Raw genomic sequence first — 13,036 nt, forward strand, 5'->3', positions numbered from 1 at the left:
TTGCTGTGCTGTTCTCATTGTGGAGGGATCTTGTACTACACAAACTAGATCCATTTTTGACTCAAACTCAAAGAATTTCTCCAGGAGCAGACTTAGTGGACCGCAGCTGCAAATGGGTATTCATGTCCTGGGATTGAATGACAGCCAGTCTGAATTAAAAAAAACCCACATGAACCCAACATGAAATGGGTACAATGTAGACTTCAGGTCCTCAGCCCCAACCGTTTGCTCTACAGATCCACTCCCATTAGTCTGCACTACTTGCAAATGCAGACAGCCTGTGTTATCCAAAGTAGATTGCTACTGCTACCATCACTAGCTTAGCTATCTCTACACTGCAATGTAGTCTTTAGTGTTAAAAAAATGCCTAATAATAAGCTGTCTCGTATAGCCACATTGACCCACCCTCCTGCCTGAAACGTAGCCAAAGCCTTGTGCCACTGCTCCTGCCCCATGCCCTGTGTGTGTTCTCTCATCCAGTGAGGATCTGAGAAGTCTCATTATTTGCCCAGGACTTACAGATGTCCTGCAGTACCTACAAATGGGCCACAAAACATCTGGAAATCTGCCTGCCAATGTAATTTACTGTAGACTTCATGTGCATGTGCTCCATCAGCCCTCTATGTGAACTTGACCTTTTCAGGGTGCCCTATGCATAGGCAAATTCATGGTACAGGGCATGCACAATAAATGTGATACTTTCCAAGCATGCTGTATCTACGAAGCACAGCTTCTGTCATCAGCTTGTACCTGTGCAACAAGAGTGATACATCCTGGAGTGCCTGGGCATGCCCATCCTCTGCCTGGGAATATTAACCACTCTTAATCCAGTGTGCTATACCACCTGGGAGTATTCTTCTGCCCAAAGGGAACCCTCAGCTGCTTCTTGGTTGCAACTTCTAATGCCCTTTGGCTCCTTCACAGGCACCCGGCTTCCTTCTTTAAATGAGAATAGCATTGCTCATCTCGTGTGAAACAATTGAACAACCACAGATAAAACCTGCTGCGCGTCTCAGATGGATCATTGCTTATGTAATTAGCTAACCTTTGTTTGCAAAATGCTAGGATATTATGAGGTGAATATTAATTCGAGTGCAATATATTATATGACAACTGTCTTTCAATATATTTTTAGACAACTACTCTTAAAAAGAGGAATAGTGACAGATCTGAGAGGCATTTCTAAATTAGTTTGGCAAAATGATATTTTACTTCCAGCGTTCACTTGTGTGTACAAGGAGTCTTAAATCATGAAAGCGCCAGTACACATCCATCAATGTGTCACTGTGAAAATGCATAAGCGCACACACACACACGCACTAGGTGCCTCACAGCCTTGCTACTGAGGTGGTATGTAATCCCCTAACTTTATCTATTTATGAACGAAAAAGATACTGTTCATTTCAAGCCAAAAGGTTATTCTTGCTAGCACTCTACGGACAAAGATTTCAATAACATAACTTCAGGAAGACCTGATACTCGAGACGCTGAAATCAGAAAGTCCTACCATACAACTACAACTCCTAGGATTAAGTCATAGGATTGCATCAGGTTAATTCATGCTGTAATGTCTTTCCAATATATTTGCACCCTCTTTTATGAGACCTGTTTCAGGCTTTGGGGGGCACTTATGTGTGATTCTTTAAGGAATCTTACCTGGGTTTGTTGATTTCCTTGTTGTAGAACCTAATTTAATTTGAAAATGGAATATTGCAAAATTAGAGAAAATTAATCTAACAGATTGAGTGGCTGTCAATTTTACAATTACCAGGAATACTATACTCTTCAACTCAACTTGTATACTGAACTTTTCATGTAAAGAATTTTTTTTTAAAGTCACGCTTGTATCTCTGTTACACAGGTGGTAATGTCTAGGTAAAGGAAACAGCAATTTTTTCCAAGATCACACAGCAAACTCATAGAAGGTTTGGGACTAGATTCTGCATTTGGCTGAAACATAAACCTCTGAAAAATATCATCGGCATATATTCCACGTAACATATTGGATGTTTACCACTCATTCAGTCTGAAACCCAAACTCTAGTTGCACAGTGCTCTCTACTTGTTGTCTCTGCTGAGTACAGCTCAGGCTTCTTAACTAGAGTCCTTCTTTGTGCCAGAGAAACAAATAATCTGCTGTGTACCTTTAAGAAAGTTGTGTGCTGTAAAGAAACCACAAATTCACATTACAGTTCTTCTGCTAACATCCATCGTTAGCTCTGTCTCCGTAAGTAGGTAATGCAAGGTCTTTCGTGCACCTAGCGTAAGACACATTTCATTCCCAGTACTTCGTGGAAAAGTGTAACAGGTAGAAGTTCCTATCCCTTAAAGAGCACTGCCCTTGGAAAAAAATGTGCTATTTCCACCTTGCTCCAAGAGGTGCAGCAGAGTTCTGCTGTGCTTAATAATTTGAGTTCCAGCTGCTTTGAGCTGTGTAACACAAACCTCTGTGGGACACAGCAACCTGTTCTGACCAGCTTTCATGAGATCCGTTCAAAGGCAGAGCTTCCCATGAGAGCTTGGCCTACGATGACACTTGACTGCTCTGCCTTCATCCCTGTCCTCAACCAGCTTCTCTTCAAGAGTTGGCAACGGATTTTAGTAATCTGAAAAGTAAGTCTGTGAAGTGCTGGCAAAAAGAGGTTCCTCCCAATGGCTGGCCCACACGCTGAGTAAGTGCTACCAATTATTCCTTTCACACAGGTGATGGAGCTTGGGGCTGAAGCTTTAAATGTTCATACTGAGTGAGTGCCTGTGCAGAGAATGATGCTCTGAAGAGTGGAAGAAATGAATGGTCGGTCTGTCTTTTCCAGAGTTACAGCAAGTCAGTATATCTTTAAACAGTTTATCTTTATGCATTTATTTCATTACAAAAGAAGCAGAGCAGTCATTTAAGATATGCCTGAGTTTAAATCACGAAAACAACAGGAAGACTGTAGCAAGTACTCTTCCAGTTAACGCTGAAATAGCGGGATCTTTTCAGCATGTTATTAGTTTTCTAAAATGTATTGTATCTTTTGCATTACCTAAAGTTGCTACTTTTACTAGACTGAGAAGTCTTGAAGTTTGCATTATGACTGTACTGGTGAAATTTGTGAAATACTAAAATTTTAAAACAATTTAGCTACACCTTAGCTTCTTACAGTGTAAGATCATGATTAATCTACTTCTTTCCAAAAAAATGACAGAAATCATGAATGTCCTGCAAATAAAATGCCTTACGATTATGTAGTTGGTTAATTTAAATTTTTCTTGTTCAAGAAAATATATTTAAATCATCATCAATAACTTTGATAAAGCAGTCTATAAACCAAAAGATTTTCCATCTGGCCTATCAGTTACATTAATCTTTCCCTTGCTAAACTGTAGCATAACCAGCTACATGGGCTGTTTCTTGTTTCTATAATGTTTACCAAAAAAAAAGGCCTATTTTACTAACACTAGTGTATAAAGAATGTACTTTGAGTTGCTCTTTATTTTGTGAGATACTCTTAGAAATGAATAGTGATAATAAGAGAAATAGTAAAAATTACTTTAGAAACAAATCCTGCAGACTTCTCGGGAAAACTGCACCAAATATTTATGTATCCCATAAACCTTTTAAAAATAGAACCGAGAATTTACAGAACTGGACCTGAAAAAGGAAAAGTTTATCTAATAATAGAAATAGTTTACCCAACATGTTCATATCTGTATGCATTCATCCTTCTAGGGAGCTGTTACCTTGAATCTTTCTTTTCGCTCCAATTTCATATCAAATTTGCTGGTATAAGCTGGTGTAAGGACACCTAGCTGCTAGGAACCACACGAGTGTTACTAACTTCCTTCACTTGGACCTTTGAACTGATGCCTGGGCTAGTGACCTAGGAATCAGAGAGAAGTTAGCATTGCACTTGAATAAGTACAGAATAATTTCCACAAATTGACATTTGAGTGTTTCAATGGGTTTGCTCTTTTGTTTCCTCTTTTCCATTTGTTCCCAGCAAATTAATGCTTTTAGCTGCAGAGATTGTGTCATGTCAAGGAAATCAATGAAAGGACTACAACTACGATCTAAGACCAATTTACAGCATACCATCCTCACTTTAGTGCAAATACCTTTCAGCCTTCAAAAAGCTGAACTTAAACACCTCTATGTTAGCATCTGTGCAGGTACACCATGCTTTAAAATTTTTTATCGATCCCCTCCCAGTCTTGGAATTTTGGTCTCCTGAGGTTTTATTGCTTCAGGACAGCACGTACAGATTATGACTATATATTTTCTTCATCTATCATTTCCTTTTCCTTTCTCTGCTTATCCTCTATATATGTTGATTTTATGACTCAGCCTGACGTTAACTGTTTACCCATTTTCCATCTGCTCAGCCAGAGATAAGCCAGTGAGCCTGCGTTCAGGTACTTCGGGTTTGTAGGCTTTCTAATTCCACACATGGCACTTAACTACTGACTGATACTGGTGCAGATAATGAAAATGTCCATCTGAGTCCATGGAGAATCTAAACTTGATGGGCAGTGAAGCTCTCAAAATATAAAGGCATATTCAAATGAAATCATACCATAGCCATTTTTGTATATAACTCTATTATATGGTATTTAACTCTACTGTGGGAGGTGATGTGGATCTGAGAACATAGGTATCACATGAGTGTGAGAACAATGCGTGATATATCTCATATGCTACTGTGGGTAGGAAAAACAACAAAAAATCTAGGGTTTGCTGTTTTTTTTCCCACAGTATATAATTGACTCCTATTCTTGTATGTGGAAGTTTTGCATAGCTAACAAAGATAGAAAAAAACTAAATAAAAGAAATTGGGCCAAATTCTAGTTATCATCCTAAGCCTAAGTAAACAGATTTGTTAAAGAAGGACACACCTCATTAGCGCTGCACAAGAACCACAAAAATGCTCTGTATTTAGCACAGAAGTGTAAGATTCTTGCTGTCTCATTCATGCGAGACATTCTGAACAGCAGAACTGTATGTGTTTGCTTATTTCTTCTCTGTCCCAAAAGCCTTGTCCGAGGACAACAGAAGCCATTGCAGAGAACAACTTTCAGGGCCCAGACCCTCTGAGATGGGTCCCTAGGAACCTACTCCACTCAGTAAAACGGTCTGGTAGATTGGTCTCATCCTCACTTGGAGAAAGTGGAAGTCCTCAAAGGAAGGCACTGAGGACCTTGGGCTGAGGGTAAGGATGACAGGGCATAATCAAGTTTTTTAGGAGTCATCTCTATACATGCAAGAGGGAAACTACTTCCATTGCCAGGTACAAAATTTATTTGAGTTACTGGCTACAGCTCAGTCTGTTCAATTTCTCTGTCTTATGGCCTGCTGGTCAGAAAATCAGCCCACTAATTGGAAAGAAAGAACTCGGCTAAAGAACATAGGAATACAACTGTATGATAAAATACCCAAATGAAAAAATAATATTACAGCAGCACTAAGCTAGCATTATCACATCTTCTAACAAAGTGTCTGATAATTAACATGGCTGAAACCAATTGTTATTAACACACACACACACAAAAAATAGAGATTTATAAGAATTACAACTCTTATAAATTTCTGTTCCACAGAGAATTTTGATAGTGTATTATACCTGTGTTGTAGAAATCTATAATTGTGCTTATAAAAAACATAGCAAAGATGTTCTCCATTAAATTTGCTGCACTTTCACAAGGGATTTGTTTTAAATTTACTATCATTTCCAAGTTCCAAAAATAAAAATAAGTAAATCTTAATGTTCTTGAACTGCATCTGTTTGAATTCTTAGTTACATTTGTCTCCTGATCCTTAACTGGAATAAACCAATATAGCACTGGAGTCTCTTCAATTTACACTGCTGAAGATCTGGCTTCCTACCACATTTAAACATAAGGTTCTATTTAAAACTTAAGAACTTGATGAGACTATGGTCAGGCTAGAGCTGAGGTTGAAGTAAACCTGAGGCAGTGTCTAAATCTGTGACAGCAACACTACCTAAAAACACAAAAACCTTGCTGGAAACAGATCCCAGAAAAAGCACTGCCTTATTAATAGAGATCAGATGATAGAAAATTCTTGCAGAAAAACCTATGAAATTCAGATGCCAATCTAATCTAACCAATGGTTTGAAAGTCTGTTAAGAAAAGCAGTTTACAAAGAAGTGTTCTCCATGAGGAGCTGCTCGGCATACTGTGGCAGGAAGTCTGTGCATAGCTGTATTCCTTGATTATGATGGCCAAAGCAGCAATAATAACACCAATGTCAGCAAATAAAAAAAACAGGATGTGAAAAATATGAGAGTAGACATTTTATTTTTCGTCAGATGTTTGACTGACAAGTCTTCAGGTACTGTCCAAAGGAAGCACATGCTTCTTCATGAAGAATCAGGCATTATATGACCAAGAATTGTTTTCTTCTTTTTGAAGTTTAAGTCCATGAGCAACTCTATTAAAAAGTACAGAAAGCCAAGAATAAAAAAGAAATCCATCAAGAAGCAAAACAATGAAGTGGATGGATTTTAAAGTTGCCCATTAAGAAGTTTCTTCAAGTAAGAAAAAAAAAAAAGGTACATCAGGCTCTATGGTCAACATAGTGGAGAACAGTGAGTTGTAGTTTGCTTAGGGAGTCTTAAGTTAGCTATATCTTTAGCTGCATGCGCCAGAGTGTTCCTCTTGACTTATTCTTTGGAACTGCATGGCAAAGAAGTTGTGTCTCACTTCTAGGCTTGCCCTAGCCCCTAGGATACTCAGTGAGTAAACATACAAAGACCAAGACTGGGAGGGACTGGCATGACTTCTGCACACTGGCTACTGATAAGGATTCATGTTTTTGCCTTGAAAATGCAATTCGCCTTTTCCTGAATGGGGAAAGTGTTGTAAAGTACCAAACATTCACCTTCCCTCCTCTTTTGGCTTAGTACTTCTCTGTAATAAAAGGGCATGAAATACCAAAGCTAGGTGTCGCATCAGCCACATAGACATTTTTAAGTTTTTTGTCCACAATCCCATCAAGTCTTTTATGGTAGGACTTGATGATCTTAAAGGTCTTTGCCAACTTAAATGATTCTATGATTCCATGACTCTAAGTCATGAGTGCTTGCTAGGAAGATGTTTGTAGCTAGAACATTTCAAGAGAGACCAAAAAATACAAAAAATTGCACTTAACATGTCATGGGCTTGGAAAAGGCTCTGACATAGTTTGTTACTAGTTGTGCAGTCTGCCAAAGGCATGCATTCAGATACCGTGCATTAAAGGAGCGTGGCAGTACTGAGAGGCAGTTCAGTGAGCAAGTCGCCTCTTACATCAAGGATCACAACTTAGCCTATCTCTATCCAAAACTGTAACGACTGGCCTGATGCACAGGGTTAAGGAAAAGTCTTTAATTAACTTCTCCTATTATGTTATTCAGCAAAGATAAAGGTGAAATACTAGAGCAATCAAGAGCTAGTTTAGAAGATGGTGGTTTGAGTCAGCCAAAATAGATGAGATGCTTCACTGAGAAAGACAATGAGAAACCAGCCAAATTAGATGGTACTATTTTAAGTCTATACAAGAGTGCAATGGTTCAGGGTTGAGCTATGGTGACAATGTGGCTACACATGTTGCAATTTACCTTGAGAGCCCTTGGAAGGTGAGAGAATTCATGGTGGTTTTCTATTATAAGAATATGCCAAGTAAACTTAGGAAGCAGAATGTGCAGGAAAATCTTAGTACATGAGATTGCTGTCTGGCAGAAGAAAAGGCAGACCTGGTATTAGGCTGTAGAGGGATGCTCAGTAAAGTGGTAGCTACTAAACGACTATGCAGCAAACACAGTTGCATGGTACTGCCACACTATGCAGACAACTGATCATGAAAAAGCTGAAAGAGCATCAAGTGAGATACCTGAACCATGTGAGATAACAGGACAGATAATAGGAGAGGCTCCAGTTGGATGGATAGTAAGATCTAGCAGGCACAGTACAACGACATTCAGAAAAAGATGGTCTATGGAGAAGGATGGCATCATCCTAATGTGCACATCCAGAAAGAAACAGGTGAAAGATACAAGAAAAAAGAAATCAAACAAAAGGACAAGACATAAGTGCAGTTCTGAATAATTGAGTTCTGGATTACACTAAGCACTGTGGGCATCTAAACTGTTTCTGCTGACAGAACTGCATTTTAGACCTTGGTCCTAGTTTTGTGTGCCTCACTATTCTAATTATAAAGAAGATAATTTCTCTATTTCAAAGTGATATGGTAGGGTCCTCAAGTACTGTGATACCAGAAATTTCTGCAAGATGAAAAGGTATTTTCATCAGAAAAGCAGAGACCAAAATGATCGTAACAGAACGCATCTTCCCCGATGAAATGCAGTGAAGACATAGGACTTGCCAGCACATAAATGTACACTGCACCATTTTGCTGTTAAGCCAGAGTGTGTGCGAGTAACCTTATTTTAGCTGAGGTGTACTGCAAAAAGCTTTTAGTAAAACTAAGGAAAGTTTACTTATAGACACAAACTGAATAGTAAGCATGCATAAGCATTTATTACAGGAGGTGATAAATGCCTTATTTCCTTGGTGAAAGTAGAGAGCCTAATCTGAGCTTGAAATGTTCTGGTTGGATATTTACATTCTAGGCTACAGATGTGCTTAATTGATTATAATTTTGAAAGAGTGAAGAGAGCTCCAGTACTTTTGCAGGAAGACTCTTCCATAGACTAAATCTTTAGGACTGGCTTCAACATAAGGGCCAGATATGAAACTTTTATGGGGGTACAAGATGCACAATTTAATCTTTAATGATCACTGAGTAGAGACTCAGATCTATCTAATCTGAGAGACTTTCTAGCTACCTGCTAGCGTATTGGTTCCCTATTATCTCAAAGAAAGAGTGAATCACCTGGTACGGCAATGTCAGATGGTGAATGTGGTGCCTGCACAGGAATCATAGGTTTTGTTCCTACTTTTTCCACTGACCTGCTCTGCAGCTCATGTAGCATAGTTCACAAGTCCTCATCTGTGCTAGTTTTGCTGTCTCTTAAGTTCTGGGGTACTTGGTGCCACCTTCCCCTTCGTTTGGTAAATTATATTAAGTAGAAGCTAAATATTACCACTGGTATTACTCACTGAGATTATTTTTTGATGATCTCATTTTCACTGCAGGTTTCTGGTTGGTGAGCTGAATATGCCAAGTCCTAAATATGCTATGAAATGGCAGTATGAGATAAGATGTACTATACTGCACATATCAGTAAGAGAATGAAACAGAGAAATTATATCAGCAAGGCTATTTTGGAGCAAACATTCTTGACTTGAAATATTAAATCCATTCTTAAATGAACATCTTCTAAAATAGAAAGCGTGAACACAAAGAATGATCTGTAATCACAGTAGCATAAATGCCTACTAATGTAACGTAATCTGTTAATCTTAAAATAATACAGATCCAAAACCACCTTCAATTGCCTACATATTCAATAAAGCACTCGACATCTGTCAAGTAACAAAGTCTACTCCTTGCAGACAGGAAGAAACAAGGAAAGCAAACCTTATAAAGGCTGAAGGAAAAAGGAGAGGACTCACTGGGAGGAAAAAGGGCAGGTAGCTGGAGAAGAGTGTTTTCTGCAGAGGGCCACTGTCTTATAAATGCTGAGAGCTGCCAGCTAATAAATTCTTATCTGTGTTTCTGGAACCTGTAATTACAACAAAAGATGACATGAGGGGAAGATGAAGTATCATCCCATGAATTATTGATACTGACCTTTGTATAGCATGAAGTTCTACGTTAGATAGTGTGAGTTGAAGCTCAATGAAGTCCATAAGTGCTTTTCTGTGGGTTTCTGCTGGCTTTGGATTTGGCTTAAAATAGATTAAAAAAGAGATGGAGTTTAGAAATTTGGAGTTGCATTCAAGAAAAAATTTCTCACTCTTCTATTTTCCTTACTCTACCCTTCCTTCCTGTGGTCCTAAAGCCCTGCAGAAGCCAGGCTAGACTCAGTGCTATCGGACTAGGATAGCACTGAAAATTTTCAGTTTTCCATCTGCTGGTGACAGGCCACGGTATCATTATCATCTCCATGTATGCACCCACACTCCTGCTCCTGTCTGCTTCCTCACATACATAATTCACTCTGGCTTTACATACCTCCAGGGTCTCTGCATAAAATTTTTGGTCACTTAGACTTTTTACAGAAATCAAGTTATTGAGTACCCGTGTTGGGAATGCCACTATGAACATTTTTTTTCCAACTGCTTTGAGTCAAAGGCAGAAGTTGTCATAAGATTTTTCCTAAAATCTGCCCACATCTTTAGGTGTCTCTAGAGATTTTTCAAGAAAAAGTAAAAGGTGGCATTTTTTCTAGAAAACACACTGACTAAAAAAAGCTTGTTTGGCATAAGTGTTTAACCAAAGGTCAGAAAAATCACCCAGAAGACCAACAAAATCTTTTTAAATCTGATTAAGTAGAATGCACATAATTTTATGAGAAAGGGAACAGGAGGATTTCTTCCTCACTTTTTCTATCTGATAGGCTAATTTTCTGAATGCTGGCAAAGTTTCATCTGTGTTTTTAACTTTTAGGAAAGCAGATCCAAGAACATGTCATGGTTTTACTAAGGTATTAGGTTCTTGCTCACGTAAGCTGCGCTTTCTCATGTGATACTTCCCAATAGATTCATTGATACTCGCTGTTTGAGAAAGGACATCTCTTGTGAGTGTCGTGGTTTAGCCCCAGCCAGCAACTAAGCACCACGCAGCTGCTCGCTCACTCCCCCTGCCCCGATGGGATGGGGGAGAGAATTGGAGGAGTAAGAGTGAGAAACACTCCTGGGTTGAGATAAGAACAGTTTCATAACTGAAATAAAATAAAGTAAAATAATAATAATAACAATATAATAATAATAGTAATAATAATATACAAAGCAAGTGATGCACAATGCAATTGCTCACCACCCGCCGACCGATACCCAGACAGTTCCCAAGCAGCGATCGCTGCTCCCCGGCCAACCCCCCCCAGTTTATATACTGAGCACAATGTCGTATGGTATGGAATAGCCCTTTGGTCAGTTTGGATCAACTATTCTGGCTGTGCCCCCTCCCAGTTTCTTGTGCACCTGGCAGAGCATGGGAAGCTGAAAAGTCCTTGACTAGCATAAGCAGTACTTAGCAACAACTAAAAACATCAGCGTGTTATCAACATTCTTCTCCTATTAAATCCAAAACACAGCACTGTGCCCGCTACTAGGAAGAAAATTAACTCTATCCCAGCCAAAACCAGGACAGTGAGCAAGGGCTGCCTTTTGTGCTGTGCAGCCTACCAGACAGCTTACAAGAATCTGCTCTTTAAAGTGAGATTGCAAAGGATCTCCTGCAGCTGGATTCCTTACCAGAACTACCCGCAAAACTATGCCAGAAAAATTTGTCAGGTATTACTCTCCACAAATGCAGTCAAAGAAAATTTGAAGCACATTCTAGTAGACACAGGATTTAGCTCTCCGTCTCAAATTCTTAGTTTAGGCACTTATTTTCTATACTTTCACAGTACGTTCTGTGTTTTTTTTAAAGGTTCATCAAATGTATTTGAATCACCTGGTTTATGTTCTGCTTATTCTTATTCTAGGTTTATGCTTCTCAGAAAACCCTTCCCAAGTGTTTATTTTGAGACCAGGGACAGAGGTGCAGAAGAAGAGTTCAAAGCTCAAAACATGGAAGTGCTGCTTATCATCCCCACACATGCAGAGGCAGGGCTCTGTGCAAGAAGTGTGTCCAAACTAACTAAAGGTTATTTCTTTTGCAGTTATTTCAGTTTGAAGCATTCATAGAAAAAGATGCCTTGTCATTAAAATCAACAATCCCACCGCCACTGGAGTCCAATTTGTAGGAATGTACAGGATAACTGGAGTAAACTAGTTTCCTCAAATGTTGTGACAGACAGTAAGTTCCCTTCTGGTTGAAGAGGAGAAAATCTTTCATGGCTTGTTGGATATATACAGAAGCAACATCTTCTCAGAGATTGCTAACTGAATGTCCAGCCTGGAGATAATCTGACTACTCTGAAAGAGATTATGATGATTTTGTAGTCTTCATAATTGTAATTATGTAATATTGTAATAATGAATCGGTTCCTCTTAATATTGTACTTTATAATGGATTTCCCTTAAAGTATCCAAACGTTTCTTTTCTACCAGGAACATGCTCTGCTCAGCTTTTATTCATTTAATTCCTCTAACAATAAAAAGGACAAGGGTGGTCAGCACGTTAATGGATGGCAGGCCTTTGTAAGACCTTGCTTGCTCTGGGTTAAAGGCCACTTGTATCAGCGACTTCCAGATCTCCATTTGTAAAAACTGATACACTCCAGGATATACCTAGGATTTAACAGGTTTTCAAGAAATAGGTTGAAAAGACCGGTAGATATTCTGTCTGATAATGGGACATTTTATTTAATGGAGCGTTTGAAGATGGTGTTGCTTGTTTTTATTCAAACTTCTCATAGTTTTTATGAGAGGTTTTATACAAGCTATTGCAGGAAGCGATACGATGGACATGTGCAATAAGATAATCTCCTTTCCACAATATCACAGTTGGAAAAGGAGAATATTTTTAAGCTGCTCTAGAAATCGAAAGCATTTATGGATAGAATAGCCAAATCTGATATATTGAAATTGGCAGCATGCTACATTTAAGAAAGCCAACTTTTCTATGGAGGACGCAAAAATTGTCTCCTACAGGTATGTCTCTACGGTGTGCTAAAGCCATAGTGGCACAAAAACAGCGGTGGTGATATTTTCTTGCAGACAAAATCGATAGCTTGCAGCTGGTGCTTCCTGAAACTGTGTACCAGGGATCTCCCTTGCTAGTGCTGGGTGGCATGTAGCAAAGCCCTTATAAAGTTATGAAATACTTTGCTACTCACATGAATCACTATTAAAATATTAAAGCTATGTGTATCTAACCATATCTTTGTGCCTGAATCTGGCAAATTTTATTACGAGAACTGAGCACTGGATGTGTGAGCGTGTGTGGGGCTGGAAATGTCAACGGGTATGAAACTTAGGATAGCAA

This window comes from Pelecanus crispus, chromosome 2 (assembly GCF_030463565.1).
Source record: "Pelecanus crispus isolate bPelCri1 chromosome 2, bPelCri1.pri, whole genome shotgun sequence".
In the NCBI taxonomy this organism is placed as follows: Eukaryota; Metazoa; Chordata; class Aves; order Pelecaniformes; family Pelecanidae; genus Pelecanus; species Pelecanus crispus.